We start from the raw sequence: 17138 nt of genomic DNA on the forward strand, positions 1-17138 counted from the left end.
CAAGGAGGCTAGTTGCTAGGGAGAGGAAGCCGGGCATTGCTACGTGACGTCATTACCCGGCGTCCACAGAGACCACTCCAGGCTGGGTTGCATTTTGCGCCATGGGGTCTTGGTAGCGTTGCCTGCGATTTGGTGGGCTGTCGCTCTGGGGTGGTGGTGGGGCCTGTGTCCCACTTGGGGGAAGCCAAATGTTGCTTTCCGGGTGCCAGGTCCGTGGTGCTGTTTCTCTGTAAATGGCCAGTGTGCATCATGGCAGCTCCTGGTTTGAGTATTTACCCCCTCATGGACAGTGCATGTCATAGCGACCAGCTGGACGAACACTTAGCACATCAGCCATATACATATGTGTGTGTGTGTGTGTGTGTGTGTGTGTGTGTGTGTAATCTAGTAAGTAGAAAGTTTCCTTGAGTTCCATGGGCTGCTCTAGCGAATTAATTAAACCCAAGGAGGGAGCTGTTGGAACCTTCAATCTATAGCTGGTCCATAAGATCAGGTGATAAACCTGAACTTGTGACCTATGGATCAGTAAGGGTGAGAGGGCAGCAGTCTTGTAGGACTAACCCAGGGGTGGGCAAACTTTTTGACTCGAGGGCTACAATGGGTTCTTAAACTCGACCAGAGGGCCGGAACAAAAGCATGGATGGAGTGTTTGTGTGAACTAATATAAATTCAAAGTAAACATCATTACATAAAAGGTTACGGTCTTTTTTTTTTTTTTAGTTTTATTCATTTCAAACAGGCCGGATCCGGCGGGCCGTAGTTTGCCCACGGCCGGACTAACCCCTTAACTTAAGAGGCTGATGCTATCTTCAGATAGTGTCAGAATTCAGTTAGACTGTAAAACACCCAACTGGTGTCAAAGAATTGCTTTTTGTTGTGGGAACCCTTCCTCCTACATTAGAATTGAATGCAAAACCCCCTTAGAGGGAAATTTACACCATTAAGAACTTGTATCAGCCCAGCCGGGTGTGACGCAGCGGTTGAGCATTGACCCAGGAACCAAGAGGTCACTGGTTTGATTCCCGGTCAGGGCATATGCCTGGGTTGTGGGCCAGATCCCGTGTGGGGCGTTTGAGAGGCAGTCAATCAATGATTCTCTCTCATCATTGATGTTTCTATCTCTCTCTCCCTCTCCCTTCCTCTCTGAAATCAATAAAAATATATTAAAAAAAAACACCCACTTGTATCACAAAATGAGTAAGGTCTCAAATCAGTAATCTAGAGCTTCTACCTTAAGAGGCTGGAAAAGCCCTAGCCAGTGTGCTCACTGGTTAGAGTGCCAGTCTGTGAACCGAAGGGTCAGGGTCTAGATTCCTGGCCCTGCCTGGGGTGCATGTAGGAGCCAACCAATCGATGTCTGTCTGTCTCTCTCTCCCCCCTCCCTCCCGTGAGGATTAACAACAAAAAGCTAGAAAAGAACAAAAAACCAAACCAAGTAGGAATAAAAACAGAAAGATAAAATTGAAAATAAAAACAGAAAAAACCCCAAACGTTTGGTCTTTAAGAAGATTAATAAAACTGATAAAGCTCTAGCAAGATTGAAGAAAAACTGACAACAGGAATGAGAGGGTATTATCAATTGTGGAAGTGTCCAGACTAGGATCAAGATGGAGTCACTTATGATAAGTTCAACAAACTGGAACTTAACTAGGTTTCTATGATTGGCTCTCCAAGAAAAGAAAGGCCTAAGCCAAACAGTCAGCACTTGCTTGCTCAGTACAAGTTACCTAACTGGACTGCAAGACATCTCTTCTCTCCATATAAGGAAAGTAACCCTGCCCTACCCAACCAGCAAATGCCCAGTGTAACTTCCTTACTCCTACTCACTTTGGTCTATAAGCCTCTCACTTTATATGACTCTCTGAGAGCTCCACTCTATCTCTAGACTGGATGCTGCCAGATTCATGAATTGCTGAATATGACCAACCAGATCTTTTCAAAATTTATGGTTGTTGTGTGTTTTTTCTTTAACACATTACCGATATAAAAAGCATAACAAGCCCAGCCGGTGTAGCTCAGTGGTTGAGTGTCAACCTATGAATCAGGAGGTCACGGTTCGATTCCTGGTCAGGGCATATGCTTGGGTTGCAGGCTTGATCCCCAGTGTGGGGTGTGCAGGAGGCAGCCGATCGATGGTTCTCTCTCATCATTGATGTCTCTATCTCTCCTTTTCTCTTCCTCTCTGAAATCAATAAAAAAATATATATTTTTAAAAAAGCATAATGAGAATACTACAAATAACTATACACACATAAAGTTGACAATAAAGATAAAATAGACCAATACTTAGGATAAGCACACACAAAATTCAACCAAGATGAAATACATAACCTGAATGAATAATCCTATAACTATTACAAAAACTGAATTCATAACTAAAATCCTTTAAAGAAGAAATCTTCAAGACCTAGACCAGGGGTCCTCAAACTTTTTAAACAGGGGGCCAGTTCACTGTCCCTCAGACAGTTGGAGGGCCGGACTATAGTTTAAACAAAAACTATGAACAAATTTCTATGCACACTGCACATATCTTATTTTGAAGTTAAAAAAACAAAACGGGATCAAATACAATATTTGTATTTGCATGTGGCCATAGTTTGAGGACCCCTGACCTAGACAGTTTCACTACAGAATTCTACCAAACAACAACCATATAATCTCTTCCAGAAAATAAAAGAACACTTCTCATCTTATGAGGGCAACAGTAATCGGATATCAAAGCCAGACAAATCAGTACAAAAGAGAAAACTACACAACAATATCCTTTGTGAACACAGTTGTGAAAAGCCTCAACAAAATATTAGTAACAAACTTACTGGATGAACACTGGATGCTTTCCCCTTAAGATCAGGGAAAAAAAGGGGGGGAAACAAAAGGTGTATATATGTATTGGAAAGGAAAAAAATATATGAACTGTTCCTACTTAGCAATGATTATCTACACCCAAAGAATCTTAAAAACAACACCCTCCTAGAGCTAGTAAGTGATAGGATACAGGCTACCATAAAGAAGTCAATTGTATTTTTATATAGTAGCAATGAACAATAGGAAATTTAAATTTAAAAAATCAGGATCACTGGGTCAAATGGCAGTTCCTTATTGAATGGAACCCGCAAACTTTTGGTGTATGGAACAACACTCCAACCAACCGGCCAAGGCAGAATTTTATTCTTTTTAAAAGACTACACAATAGGCTTCCATTGTATTATATTTTGTTTATTCATCTGTTGTTGACATTTGGGTTGTTTCTCTTTTTTTTTTAAATATATTTTACTGATTTTTTACAGAGAGGAAGGGAGAGGGATAGAGAGTTAGAAACATCGACGAGAGAGAAACATCGATCAGCTGCCTCCTGCACACGCCCCACTGGGGGTGTGCCTGCAACCAAGGTACATGCCCCTGACCGGAATCGAACCTCGGACCCTTGAGTCCACAGGCCGATGCTCTATTCACTGAGCCAAACTGGTTAGGGCTGTTTCTTATTTTTAAAATATACATATTTTTAATTTCAGAGAGAAAGGGAGAGGGAGAGATAGAAACACCAATGATGCCCTAACCGGTTTGGCTCAGTGGATAGAGCGTCGGCCTGTGGACTGAAAGGTCCCAGGTTCGATTCTGGTCAAGGGCATGTACCTTGGTTGCGGGCACATCCCCGGTGGGAGGTGTGCAGGAGGCAGCTGGTCAATGTTTCTCTCTCATCGATGTTTCTAACTCTCTATCCCTCTCCCTTCCTCTCTGTAAAAAATCAATAAAATATATTAAAACAAACAAACAAAAAACACCAATGATGAGAGAGAATCATTGACTGGCTGCCTCCTGCACGCATACCCCACACTGGGGATCAAGCCCACAACCCAGGCCCTGACAGGGAATCGAACCTGGGACCTCCTGGTTCATAGGTTGATGCTCAACCACTGAGCCACACCTGCCAGGCTGGGTTGTTCCCACAGTTTTCAATCCCTTATTTAACTAATAAAAGCAAGGTTTATTAACAAGTTCAAAGAATCTCCAGGTAGAGAGAAGTATTGGAGGCCATTTAGTTCCATTGCCTTCTAATACTTAATCATTTGATGGAGGCCATCACAATCATAAAATTCTAATGTTTTGCAATATCATCTTGATTATAGGTGGTTACCACTTCAAACTGTTCATATTTCTCTTTTCTATGTTGGCAACTGTCATCAGTATTTTAATTAATTTACCCTGACACACAACAGATGATGTTCATATGTGTGATATACCTACATGGGCAAGGCAGATTTTAAAACAAAATTGTATAAATATATATCACATAAAATTTGCCTTCCTAACCATTTTTAAGTGTACAGTTCAGTGGTATTAAGTACATTCACACTGTTGTGCAGCCAGCACCATTACCTATTTCCAAAACTTTTTCATTGGCACGGCCAGATTTTGACAACACTCAAAAGAACTGCAAGGAACAAATGCAAACATCACCACAGACTTAATTTAGGCACGATGTTCCCTAAAGGATTTTACAAAGTGTATAAGAAATAAATTAATCCATTTAAACATATCAAAAATTTTCATCTATCTAAACAAATAAAAGCATACTATGCTAATTAGACTGAACAACCTTCTGGACGTCCTGCGGTGACAGAGGTTGAGGCAGTTAGGGGTAATCAAGTGGGCAGGGGAGCAGTTAGGGGGCGATCAGGCCAGCAGGGGAACAGTTAGGAGGCAATCAGGCCGGCAGGCAGAGGTGGTTAGGGGTGATCAGGGAGGCAGGCAAGCGGTTAGGAGCCAGCGGTCCCAGATTGTGAGAGGGATGTCCTGGATTGGAGAGGGTGCAGGGGGCTGAGACCCCCCCCCCCGCACAAATTTCATGCACCAGGCCTCTAGTTTTTATATAAAGAAAACAAATGCATCCAATTGCACTTTAAAAAAATTAGGCTTTGATACTGAGAAGGGATCTTGATTGTTTTTTCTTCCGATTCTCTACTCCACAGATAATATTTAAAAGGCAGCAAATATGTAGGTAAATTTTACAGAATTACATTGTATATTGTTACTGTAAATTTTTTCATCCTATCATTCTTGCTCATAGACAATATGAATGTACAATTCACACTTTGCTTACTCATCCTTCTCATTATAAATGTACTCATGAATAAAATGAAACTGAAGTAACTAACAATGACAAATACTTCAATGATTCATAATTGCCACAACTATTAATGGTCCTGTACATTAGTAATGGTTCTTTAAAATAAGTTGCGGCAATTAAGCTATGGAAGCCCCACTTTTTAAGCTCTAGCTTTAACTCACAACTGATAAAAGACACCAATCACAAAACCCCTGGAAAGATATGCTCCTTTGAGGGCCCTGACTAAAGCTGCTCAAGACCAGGACTTCCTCCTACAGAACTCTGGGAATTACCAGTCTGTGAAGATACAGACAACTATGGGAAAACATTGTGTCGATAGCCAATACTGTATTAAGTATCTCCAGAGGAACTGTATGTCAGACTGTGAGGTATGCCTCTGGGACTGAGTGTTCATTCTCTTATACAATAGATATTACTATTCATAGCTTGAACACTCTCTTGGAGGTTAAAGAGATAAAGGATAGAAGAAAAGACTATAAAGAGGCAATGTTTTCTGCAATTGGAAAAATCCCTCAGAAACAGAATGAAAGGACTTGAATTTTATAGTTTAAGAGAAGTTTAGTGCAACATTTATCAGGTACTAGATACTGTACTATAAAGAGCCAAGAAAAGCTAACCAAGTCAATAACTTCATGGAAGATGGGAGGAAAGCCCAGGTTATTTGATTCTTGGAGTCCACCGCTTTTGTTCAAGAATTAGTTAAAAATAGGATCTGGAGCCAGTACTCTTACTAAATTACAACAAACATTCTTTCCACTGATTTGTTAATAGTGTGAATACAATTTTGTTTCCATACAGGAACAATTCCTCTTATTACAATAAAAGTTATATTATTTCTAGAATGTCTATTCAAACTAGTAATAAACTATCCTGAAAATGACAAGTTGCTTTTATTCAAATAAAAATAAACAGATTTGGGTTGGGAAAGTTATGACTTGCTATAGTAAACACATTTCTAAATTGTCAAACTGACAGAAAGTCAGGAAAATTTTACAACAAAATGATGTTTGAAAAAAAGAAATTACTATTAGGCCAGAAAACCTAGAAAAACAAACTATGAGTATCATACTGCCTATCACTAGCACAATCAAAATTCAAAGTACGATTTCTACTGAATGCGTATTACGTTCACACCATCATAAAATCAAAAAAATTTAAGTCAGCCATATAAGCCAGGAAGAGTCTGTATATGGAACGTGCCCAATGCCTAGCATATGTTATATACAGAAGAACATGATACAGTAATGAGGAATAGATGAAGTATGCTTATTGACAGATCTCTGACTCTATCATCACCTCTGGCTACATTCATCTAGAATCTCTAACCCCATCATCCTTCCTGAACTGTAATTCTGGGCCTCTAATGACTAGCTGGAGTGCTAGACAATTCCATCTGAATGTTTGCTATCTTTCAAATTAAACATCTGAAAATTAACTCAAATACCTTCTCCTCAACTGATACTCCACTGCAAAATTTCTAATTCTATTAATGGCTTTCAACTACCCAGCGCCCCGAGCTTAAAATTTGGTACTCATTTTTGATTCCCCACCTTCCACCTCCTTTCAAAACCTGGAAATCTTCCCTCAGCTACTCTCCCTTCCCAGCCAAATTTAGAAAAATTTGATACTTCCCTACATATGAATGTTTACTGACAAATCAAAGTCCTTCTCCAGACAAGAGACTGGTCCACTTTCAAGAGATGACAATGGTTTTCCGAGGTCATTTAGTCTTTGCTCTCTAATCTTCACTAGAGTTTGCTCTCTCTGTGCTTAGTTATGAGGTGGTTATAGATATTACTAAATTCAGCATAATCAATAAGCACAAAAACCGTAAGAACGCTGCAAGTGTAAAACCATATGTAATTATAGTTAAAATAAAATGCAGAGCTAAATATATTAATAAAGACTGAAAAAGCATGTTGCTCCCATGAATGGAATAAATCATTGAATAGGCCCTAGCTGATTTGACTCAGTGGAAGGCTTGTGAACTGAAAGGTCCCAGGTTCGATTCTGGTCAAGGGCACATGCCCGGGTTGTGGGCTCGATTCCCAGTGGAGGGGGGAGAGGGAGGGGGGGCGTGCAGGAGGCAGCAATCAATGATTCTCATCATTGATGTTTCTATCTCTCTCTACCTCTTCCTTCCTCTCTGAAATCAATACAAATATATTTTAAAAAATCATTGAATAGTATGCATGATTCTGAAATACCCACAACAAATCCTGCAACATATGAAGGTAATCAGCAAGTGTCAAGGAAACATGACTGGTGAAATGGAAAAACTTTTGAGTATGTGGTTTGAGATGCTTCAACACTAGATGGCAAGATTTCAAACCCTTTCGTCTCAGGACCCCTTTATACTGAGAATCTCAAGGAGCGTTTGTTTATGTTGCCTATATCTACTAAGAGTTACCATATTATGAATTAAAATTTAAAACTGTAAAAACTGATTTTATTAGAAAATAAGCCCATTACATGTTAACATACTTTTTAAAAACACTACATTTTCTAACGTGATACAACACATAAACAAAATGAAAGATAAAAATCATGATACCAATAGATGCAGAAAAAACAATTAACAAAATCCAGCACCCATCCTATATAATAAAAGCACAGCATGCAAATTGTCCCGTTGACTGAGAGGTGTCTGGGAGTTAGACCAGGGGGTGGGGCCAGTAGGGGAAGGGAGGGAGGCCCCCGCCAGGAGCTGCTAGGGACCCTTCCAGTGCATGAATTTTGTGCACTGGACCTCTAGTTTATGATAAAAAAACTCTCAGCAAAGTGGGAGTAGAGGGGACATACTTCAACATAGTAAAAACCATATATGACAAACCCTCACTAAACATCATACTCAACGGGAATAACTAAAAGTTTTTTCCCTTAAAAACAGGAAGTCAGGGATGTCTACTTTCACCGTTCTTATTCAACATAGTACAGGAAATCCCAGCTGCAGCAATCAAATATTATAGTGCCAAATATTTTAAAATTTGTTCACTGCTGTCAATCTAAAAAGGAACAAATATCTCAAGTTTTTAGAATGGATTCACTTGAGTATTCATTTTTGAGAACATGTTTTACATACTCTGAACACTAACAAAAGTGTATGCGATCTTTATTTGATGATGGTTTATTTCCCAAGGGTTCGCCTTAAGAGTTTATTAAGTTTTCAGGAAGAATTTCCAAATGGGTTACTATATCTGAGTTATAAAAAAAAATTACTTTTATAACTAGCTATTTTCTAATCAAATAAAGATTTCACCCATTTTACTACATAAAGTTCTTTCTAGTTTAGAGCTTTCAGAAGAGAGACTGAGATTTACCTCGAGGTTAAGAAAAATCAGTTAAACAATTACTCAATGAAACCAATAACATGATCCAGCAATTCTATTTCTGGGTATAAATACCAAAGAATTGAAAGTAGGCACATGAATGTCTACTTGTACACAAATGTACACAGGAACATTACTCACAATAGCCACTGATAAATGGATAAACAAAATGTGATATACACATACAATGGAATAGTTAAGCCTTAAAAGTAAATTTTGATATGCACTGTGATATGCATGAATCTTGAGAACATGTTGAAATAAGCCAGACATGAAAAAATAAATATTGTCTGATTCTAATTATATGACACCTCTAGGGTACTCAAGTTCATAGACAGAAAGTAGGAAGGTGGTTGTCAGGGACTTGGGGAAAGGGAGACTGATTATTGTTTAATGGGTAAAGTATAGTTTTGCAAGATGAAAAGAGTTCTAAAGATGGATGGTGGTGATAATTACTTAACAAAGGGAACGTACTTTATGCCACTGAACTGTACACTTGAGAATGATTAAGCCCTAGCCAGTTTGGCTCAGTTGCTAGAGCATCAGCCTGCAGACTAAAGGGTCCCAGGTTCGATTCAGGCCAAGGGCACATACCCTGGTTGCGGGCTCCATCTCCCTTCCCCCGAGTAGGGGGTGTGTAGGAAGCAGCAAATCAATGATTCTCTCTCATCACTGATGTTTCTATCTCTCTTCCTTCCTCTCTGAAATCAATAAAAAAAAGTATATTTCAAAAAACAAAGAAAAAAAGCATATGGCTCCTTAAATTAAAAAAAAAAAAAGAATGGGTAAGGTGGGCCTTAGCCAGTTCAGCGTCGGCCTGCTGACTGAAGGGTCCAGGGTTCGATTCTGATCAAGGACACATGCCCAGGTTGCGGCTCGATCCCCAGTAGGGGACATTCAGGAGGCAGCCAATCAATGATTCTCTCTCATCACTGATGTTTCTATCTCTCCCTCTTTCTTCCTCTCTGAAAACAATAAAAACACGTTTAAAAAATGGTTAAGGTGGTAAATTTTTATTTCACAGTAAGAAAATAGCAATGGCCCAATCTACCTCCTGTTTTCACAAATCAAATTTTATTAGAACAACAACAAGTAGTGGTCTACTCTTTTATCTTAAAAAAAAAACAAAACTAGAAAAAAACAAGAGAAACCTAAAATAAACAGAAGGACATTAAGTACAAACATAAATGAAATAGAAAATAGACAAGCCACAGAAAAAAAAAGTAAAGCCAAAACTTGTTTCTCTTGAGAGATAAGCAAAATTGATAAACCTTCAGCTAGACTGATCAAGGAAAAAAGGGGCAGGGGAGTGGGGCAACATAAGGGAAACCCGGGAAAGATACACAGAATGACCGAGTAGAATGTTTCAAAACCAAAAAGTGGTTGACAGTGTCAAATGCTGCTGAAAGGTCAAATGAGATATAGACCAAAGTCTATTTAATTTAGCCACAGGAGTCACTGATGACCTTATAATAGCACAAAGGAAGAGGTAGCTGAATTTGATGCTAGATTGTGATTGCGATAGACAAAGAGTCTGCAGAAATGAGGAAGTGAAAATTGTGAGTATAGACAACTCAATCTTAAAGTTTGGTTCTAAAGATAGAGCAAGAGGTTAGCTGGAGGGAAATAAGGGCTTAAGGGAGGATGCTGGTATTTTTATAAAATGGGGAGAAAATAGACAATTTCCCTCAAGCATAAGTGCTTTTTAAATTGGGGTAGTTACAGAGAACGTTTTGTTGTTGAAAGATTCAGAGAAGAAGAAAATGTAAAAGATACAACAGGTGATAACAGCATAACTCTCTGGGCAGGTAGAAAGGAATTGGATTCAGTGCACAGTGAATGACCTGGCCTTAAACAGGAGATCCATGACAGGGAAAAGAGAAAAGGAAGGGTATAGTTACAGTTAGGTTTAAAGATGGGTGGTAAGAAGCAATACGAGTTCTTGTCTGATAGTGTTGCCTTTTATTGCTCTTTGAAATTATAGGCAGAGGTAGATGGTTGAAAATAAAGTAGAATTTTGAGAAATGAAACATGAGAAATATGTGTGGAGAAAAGGAAATGAAGGATGGAGGCACTGAAAACCCAACTGAAACTGAAGACCACAAATTGGTAGTGGCAATAATCTATGGTTTTTAAGTTCTATCTCAATAAACTGTCAGTGACTTTGAACCAATTTCCAAAAAAGTATACATAGTACTTTATATGTACCAGGCATTTTTTAAAAATTACTTTTTACATATTAAAATCAGAGAGAGGCAGTGATTCCTATAAACAGAAATAATTCTCATAGAAGTATGTTTGGCCGAAACCGGTTTGGCTCAGTGGATAGAGCGTCGGCCTGCGGACTGAAAGATCCCAGGTTCGATTCCGGTCAAGGGCATGTACTTTGGTTGCGGGCACATCCCCAGTGGGGGGTGTGCAGGAGGCAGCTGGTCGATGTTTCTCTCTCATCGATGTTTCTAGCTCTCTATCCCTCTCCCTTCCTCTCTGTAAAAACTCAATAAAATATATTAAAAAAAAAATTAAAAAAAGAAAAAAAAGAAGTATGTTTGTATAGTTTTATATTGCACATAAAATACACCAAAGACAAAAGAAACTGTCCTCATACAGTAATGGAAAGCCACAAAAAGAAAATGAGCAGTGTTGGAAAATCCACAGCAAAGAGCCAAGGAAAAAGTAAAACCCAGAGAGTCAACACGTTAAAAATGAGAAAAAGGTAAAAGTGGATGAAAATACACACACAACCAGTAACCACCAGTAAAAGAGAAAAATAAAATAGAAGTAAAGCATGTCTGTGTCTCTGAAAACCCTTTTGTTTTTTTTGTTGGGACCAAAGAATTTCCTAATTTTATCAAAGAGCACAAATAAAATACTGAATAATGGGTAGTATTGAATATGCTTGCTTACTAAGAGTAGGCTAGGATCACATACTTAGCAGGGTAAGAACTGAATTAAAGAGAAAACCATTTTAAAAATAAATTATCTAAAGTTACTTTCAGAAGTTCTACAAAATCCAGAGATTCATGGTCTTGGTTATATGTTAAACCCAAGATGCTTATAGTTATGCTGAATGCATCAAACCTGTCAAAACCAAATGAACAGCAAATCACGTCAAAGTAAATAGACCATTTAAAGCCTGTAGGAAGACAGCAATTTAGACTATCAAAATTACAAACTGACTGGGTATCCAACACTTGTAATTTTAAGGCATTTTAAAAATATATATATGTTATTGATTTTTTTACAGAGAGGAAGGGAGAGGGATAGAGAGTTAGAAATATTGATGAGAGAGAAACATCTATCAGCTGCCTCCTGCACACCCACTAATGGGGATGTGCCCGCAACCAAGGTACATGCCCTTGACCGGAATCGAACCTGCGACCCCTGAGTCCGCAGGCCGATGCTCTATCCACTGAGCCAAACTGGTCAGGGCTTAAGGTATTTTTAAAAGCTATACAAGAAAATTATTAAAATAGAAAAACATTCAATGTGGAGACAAGGAAGATATTCTTCAAGAAGAGTAAGTTATTACTGTTTCATCCACCAATTTTCACTCTTATCAGACAGAATTATCAATGTGAAATATGATTATGATATAAGTCAGTGATTTATTCCTGGATCAGTTATGTGAAAATGTGCTGGCTAAGGTCACCCTTGGCACTAATAATAATGTTAGTGAAGAAATTAATGCAATACTCAATGTGCCTTTCAAGCAGGAGTGTAATATAAATATAATGTATCTGTATTTTTAAAGGCACATATATAATCATTATTTTAGATCTGGTGACTAAGAATATAGAGATTTCCATCTCACTCCCTAAAATGGGGTGAAGTACTTCTAATATAAAGAACAAAGAAACCCAATGTCACCCCAACAAATTTAAAAATAAAAAAACAAAGAAAAACTAATGTATCTTTTGGCTTAACAGGAGATAAATTTCAAGCAATCATTCTGAAGTACATGAAAAACTATTTCAGTCATGAATGTGGTAGATTTAAAGTAAAAACAGCCCATTAAGTTTATATAAAGAGCATGCTCAATAGCAGTCTACAAAATACCATAAAATGACAGGGAAACACAATATATGTAATATTTATAAAAATATTTTAAAATTATAGTTGGAAGGAACCTAACTAATTAAGAACCCTCTAATAAAGGAAACCCCTTTACAATAGTCTTTGATGCTTGACCATTTTCAGTGACAAAACAGTTGTATCTTTTCAAGTCCAGGAACACTTACTAAAAGTTTAAGAAGACCACTGTAAACATAGAGGCTATAACATGTTATTGGTTTTTATACAACTGTCAATGAAGAATATATTTTTAATCACTCTAACATTTTATTATGCAAACTTTCAGATACAGCAAATTTAAATAATTTTACAAGTTAATGCCTAAACAGCCAGACCTAGATTCTACCAATAACATTCTACTATACTTGTTTTATCATATATCTATCCATCCATCAATCCATCTCAATTTCTGATGTTTTATCTACTCTTTAAATGCCTATTAAAGTGCTATCTAAGTGCAGTTTTTGAAGCAAGGTCTGATATAATAGACATGACGAGCACGTGGGGCTCTTGGGCAGGCAATCTTCAGTGTTGCTACAGGACAAAAACCAGTCATGGTGAATGAGATTTATATTCACTTTTATCACGTGTTATACTTAGTTGTCAGCTATAGCAAAGTAGTTAAGCTCCAACCCTGAAGACCAACAGACTTGAGATTGAAACCTGGATATTGAGCATGCTCCTTACTTGCTAACAAAGATACTAGCAGTATATTAACGGGTCAATATGAGATTTACTTATTTATTTTTCAATGTGAGATTTAAATGAGATGATGTATAAAAATGTTTATTTAGCACAGTGCTGGCTTTTTGTACAGGTTCAACAAAAGTTAGTAATCATCATCATCATCCTATTTACTAGTAGTCCATCCATCCATCATCATCATCATCATCATCATCGTCATATTTAGTCCATTCAACCTACCACAAAGGGTATAGTTGCATACAGACCTATGCTCTTATTTGTGGCCTTTTTTTTTTTTATTACTTGTGTCTTGGCAGTCTATTTTTTACTAAGATTAAAGACAGAAGGAAAGTGAATGGGTCCAAAGCACAAGCGCTGTCCATTTTCCCAGTGAACTTCCTAAAGGAAATAGATACCCTTACTCTTACCAAAAGCAGTGCTAAGTACTACCTCAGGATTACATACAAATCACAAATAGGCAAACTACACCTTTGTAATAGATCTGTAGTCGCCACTTTAATCAAGTGGTCGCATTTAGCATCACTGATAAGCATGGCAAACAGATACAATGTACCTCCTCTAGGTGCAATAGGAAGTGCACAGCATCACCTATTAAATATTGTTGCCAGAGGAAGCTTAACTTTAAGCTAATCAAGCTTTTCTTTAGACCTAACTTCCAGTAACAGAAAATTCAGGGGGCTAGAGGAATAAATTAAATGATAGTATGAGGCAACAGACAAGTCTGAATGTGGGAGCATTCTCTAAAACAGTTTGGTCAACCATCAGGAGAAAAAAGGCGGTGGGTACCGCCTTTTAAAAAAAGGCATAATCGAGTGGGAGTGGGGAGGAGAGGGGCAACGGGGTGAAATGGAGGACATCTGTAATACTCTCCAAAATAAAGATAAATGAAAATAAAAGGCATAATCACCAAATGCAACGCATGAATCTTGACTGAATATAGCTATGGGGTAAAGGGGGTCCTCAAGGGACTGTGGCATAATAAGGAAATTTATATATGTTGATAATTGGGGTTAGTAGGAGAAGGTGTCTATTTTTAGGACATGCATACTGAAATATTTGCATGTCATGATGTTTGCAACTTGTTCTCAAATGGTAGCACACACAGAGAGAAACAAAAAGGGAGAATCAATTGTATCAATTGATATTGATACAATATCAATCCAGGTAGTGGAGTGTTCATTGTATTTTTTCCTTAAGACTGAAATTTTTCATAATCAAGTTTTTAAGAAGTGTACTTATCTGAGAAATACAGTAGAAAATACACCGACACTGGAATTATATCGGGCCACACATCTCACCTCTGTTACTTAACTAGCTGTGTGGCCTAAGGCAAAGTTACTTAATATCACTTACGTTTGTCTCATCTATAAAACTCAAGTAACAATACCTAAATTGTTAGGTCGTTCTGAGAATCAAATAAGATCCCATATGCAAAATGCCTCGCAGCGCTGCATGAAATAAGTTAATCTGGTTTTCATAACGAATGAATGCAATCATCCTAAATTACAAGACTATAGGAAAGCATTCATTATTTTCACATTCCGTAAGAAACTACACTAAGTAACACTAACTATCCATTGGCAACTGATGTGAAGTAATGGGGGAGATGAAGATTTAAAAAATATGTGCGTTTAATCCAATCATTCCAACGGAAACCGTCAACAGCCGTAGGAAAACCATAAAAATCTCTACCTATGCAAACCATTTGTCATCCAACTGTCGAAGTTTGCTTTTGGTATCAGCCTGGTCAGAAAATAAGTGGAATTTAAGAGATTAATTTTTTCCCCCCTAACCGCAACAGATCTATTGATCTTACCTTTATGTTGGAAAAAAAAAAACTTTAAATTTTTGCCTTCGTTTTTATAAGTTCCAATAAGGGGCACAATGAGTGGGCTGTGGGCTGGTTAAGATGCCTCTAACTCAGAAAGACGTAATTGCCTCTCTTCTCAGGGACTTATCATTTCCCTCTAGGTAACCCCCTGTCCTCGTTAGACCAGCAGAAAATGATCAGCTGCCGAGCGAGCCTCAGGTAGAGAAGAAAAAGAGGTGATTGCATTTTTTCATCTTAAGACGGGCCATCCCTCCCCTCTCCAGCTCTAGAGAAAACGCAGCAGGGGAGTTAGAGGGAAAAGGCCGTCAGGCGTGGGGCTCCCCGGCTCCCCCAGGTGAGAGGAGGTCACACCCCAGCCTCCTCCGGGGTTAGGGTGCCGGGCAATGGGCGTGCAGCGCCCGGGAAGATCGGCCCGTCTCCTCCCCGAAGGATTAAATGCCATTGGGTGGGTGGGTGGGGGGGACCCTGTGGGGTGTCTCCCGCGCAGATGGAGGTGACCAGACCGAGGCTTTCCTTTCCGTCCAGCGCCCAGATGGGGGGCGCGCAGTTGTCAGCCCCTGAGCAGGAGCCCTCGAGGGCGCAGGCGACGAGCAGCGGCGGCGGGCCGAGGTTCGCCCTCGCCTCCCCTCCCCTCCCCATTACCTGCGGGCGGCGGTGCGGGGCCCCGAGGCCTGGTGCTCCTCCTCCCCGCCAGCTGGGGCGCGAGGCGGTGGCGGCGGCGGCGGCGGCGGCGGCGACAGCCCGGGGGGAGGGGGCGGAGCGCGCGGCTCGAGCCTCTCTCCTCCCCCGGGAGACGAGGGGCCCCTATCTCGGGCCGCCGCGCCTAGGCCCGCGAGCAGCCCGCGGCCGGGGCATGGCGCCTCGCAGCAGCAACGTGCCCGCGAGCGGGGAGCGTGCGGAGCGGCGGGAGGCAGGCGCCCGTGGCGCTCGGAGGCGCCCCAAGGGGAGGAGCGAGGGGACGGCCGTTGGGGGCGGTTGGCCGAAGGCAGGCGGCGGTGGAGGCAGCGCGGCGACGGCTCGCGTTTTCCGGGCGTGGGGGGGAGGGAAGGGGAAGGGGAACGAGGGGAGGGGAAGGGAGGTTGGGAGGGAGCCGCCGCCGCGCGCGCGTGCGGGACGGCGCCGCCGCCGTTGCCGCTCCGCTCACTCCTGCCTGTTTGGGGGCACTTTGTTTGTGTCCCACAATGCTCTGCGCGGGCGGCAGGGCTGGAAAGGGGAGGGGGAAGTGGGCGGGGCGAACGGGTTCGGGGGCGGGGCGGGGCGCTGCGGGGGCGGGGCCAGGGGCGGGGCACAGTTTTGGCGCAAGCGCAGAAGGAGCGGCTCGCGGTTGCCGAGACCTGAACTGTGGGTGACTCGGCTGCTTACACACTTGGCGTTTCGACATCGACGTTGCTCACCGTGGCGTGTGTGCACACGTGCAGTTTACATGACCTGCTGCATGCGCCCTGGCTGCCCAGTTTGTCTTCCTCCAGCTGCCCCCTCAGCCCGCTCCCCGCGTGCACTGACAGAAGCATTTCTGGGCACCGTTCACGCTTCTTGCATTTTTTTTTTTCTTTTTAAACCTCATTGGAACTAAAAACGAAAGAAACTCCTGTTTTCTCGAGTGGTTTCTGTAGCTGATTTCAGTAGCGGGGCTGAAACCGGAACACCCCAGACCCTTTCGGTGAAGGCGGTTAGCTGGTAATCCGCCCATCCTTCACACTTAGAAACTGTGGCCTGCCCAGAGGTAGCCCCAGACAAGTGGGGCTTCCTTTGCAGACAGCCGACCTGGCCCCGCATACCCCGTGTCGTGCCTCCTTTGCACCCCCTGGCATCCTTTCAATGACCTGAGGTTGCTCTGGCGTTTCCCACGTCCTGGCGAAACGTGGGATTCGAATCCCAAGGCTGTCTTTTCCCCTAACACAGGGCCCTTAGAGCTGCTGCAAAGACTCTCCCGTTCTTTCCACGACCTTTAATCTCACTTTATTACACCATCACTTCCCTGGCCTTTCCACGGATGGAGTGTGCGGGGCACCCCGAAGTGGCGGGTACTACCTGGGGGAAGTTTTAGAGTTCCTGGTCAATTGCAAAATCG

General features: G+C 41.0%; 1 protein-coding gene across 6 annotated transcripts in view; it reads right to left on the reverse strand.

Moving 5' to 3' along the window:
- Positions 1–16232, reverse strand: part of ZBTB44 (zinc finger and BTB domain containing 44) — a 41092-nt gene extending 24860 nt beyond the window's left edge. Inside the window, exons 1-2 of one of the 6 annotated variants that reach the window (XM_059676521.1) lie at positions 15710–16228; positions 2817–2840 (exon numbers count right to left, since the gene is read on the reverse strand). The gene's annotated coding sequence lies outside the window, so the exon portion shown is untranslated. Of the gene's footprint in view, positions 1–2816; positions 2841–15709 lie in introns of all 6 variants that reach the window. The other 5 variants (XR_009450093.1, XM_059676522.1, XM_059676523.1 and 2 more) reach the window with 5 other exon arrangements.
- Positions 16233–17138: the final 906 nt, after the last annotated feature.

This window comes from Myotis daubentonii, chromosome 19 (genome assembly GCF_963259705.1).
Source record: "Myotis daubentonii chromosome 19, mMyoDau2.1, whole genome shotgun sequence".
Lineage (NCBI taxonomy): Eukaryota > Metazoa > Chordata > Mammalia > Chiroptera > Vespertilionidae > Myotis > Myotis daubentonii.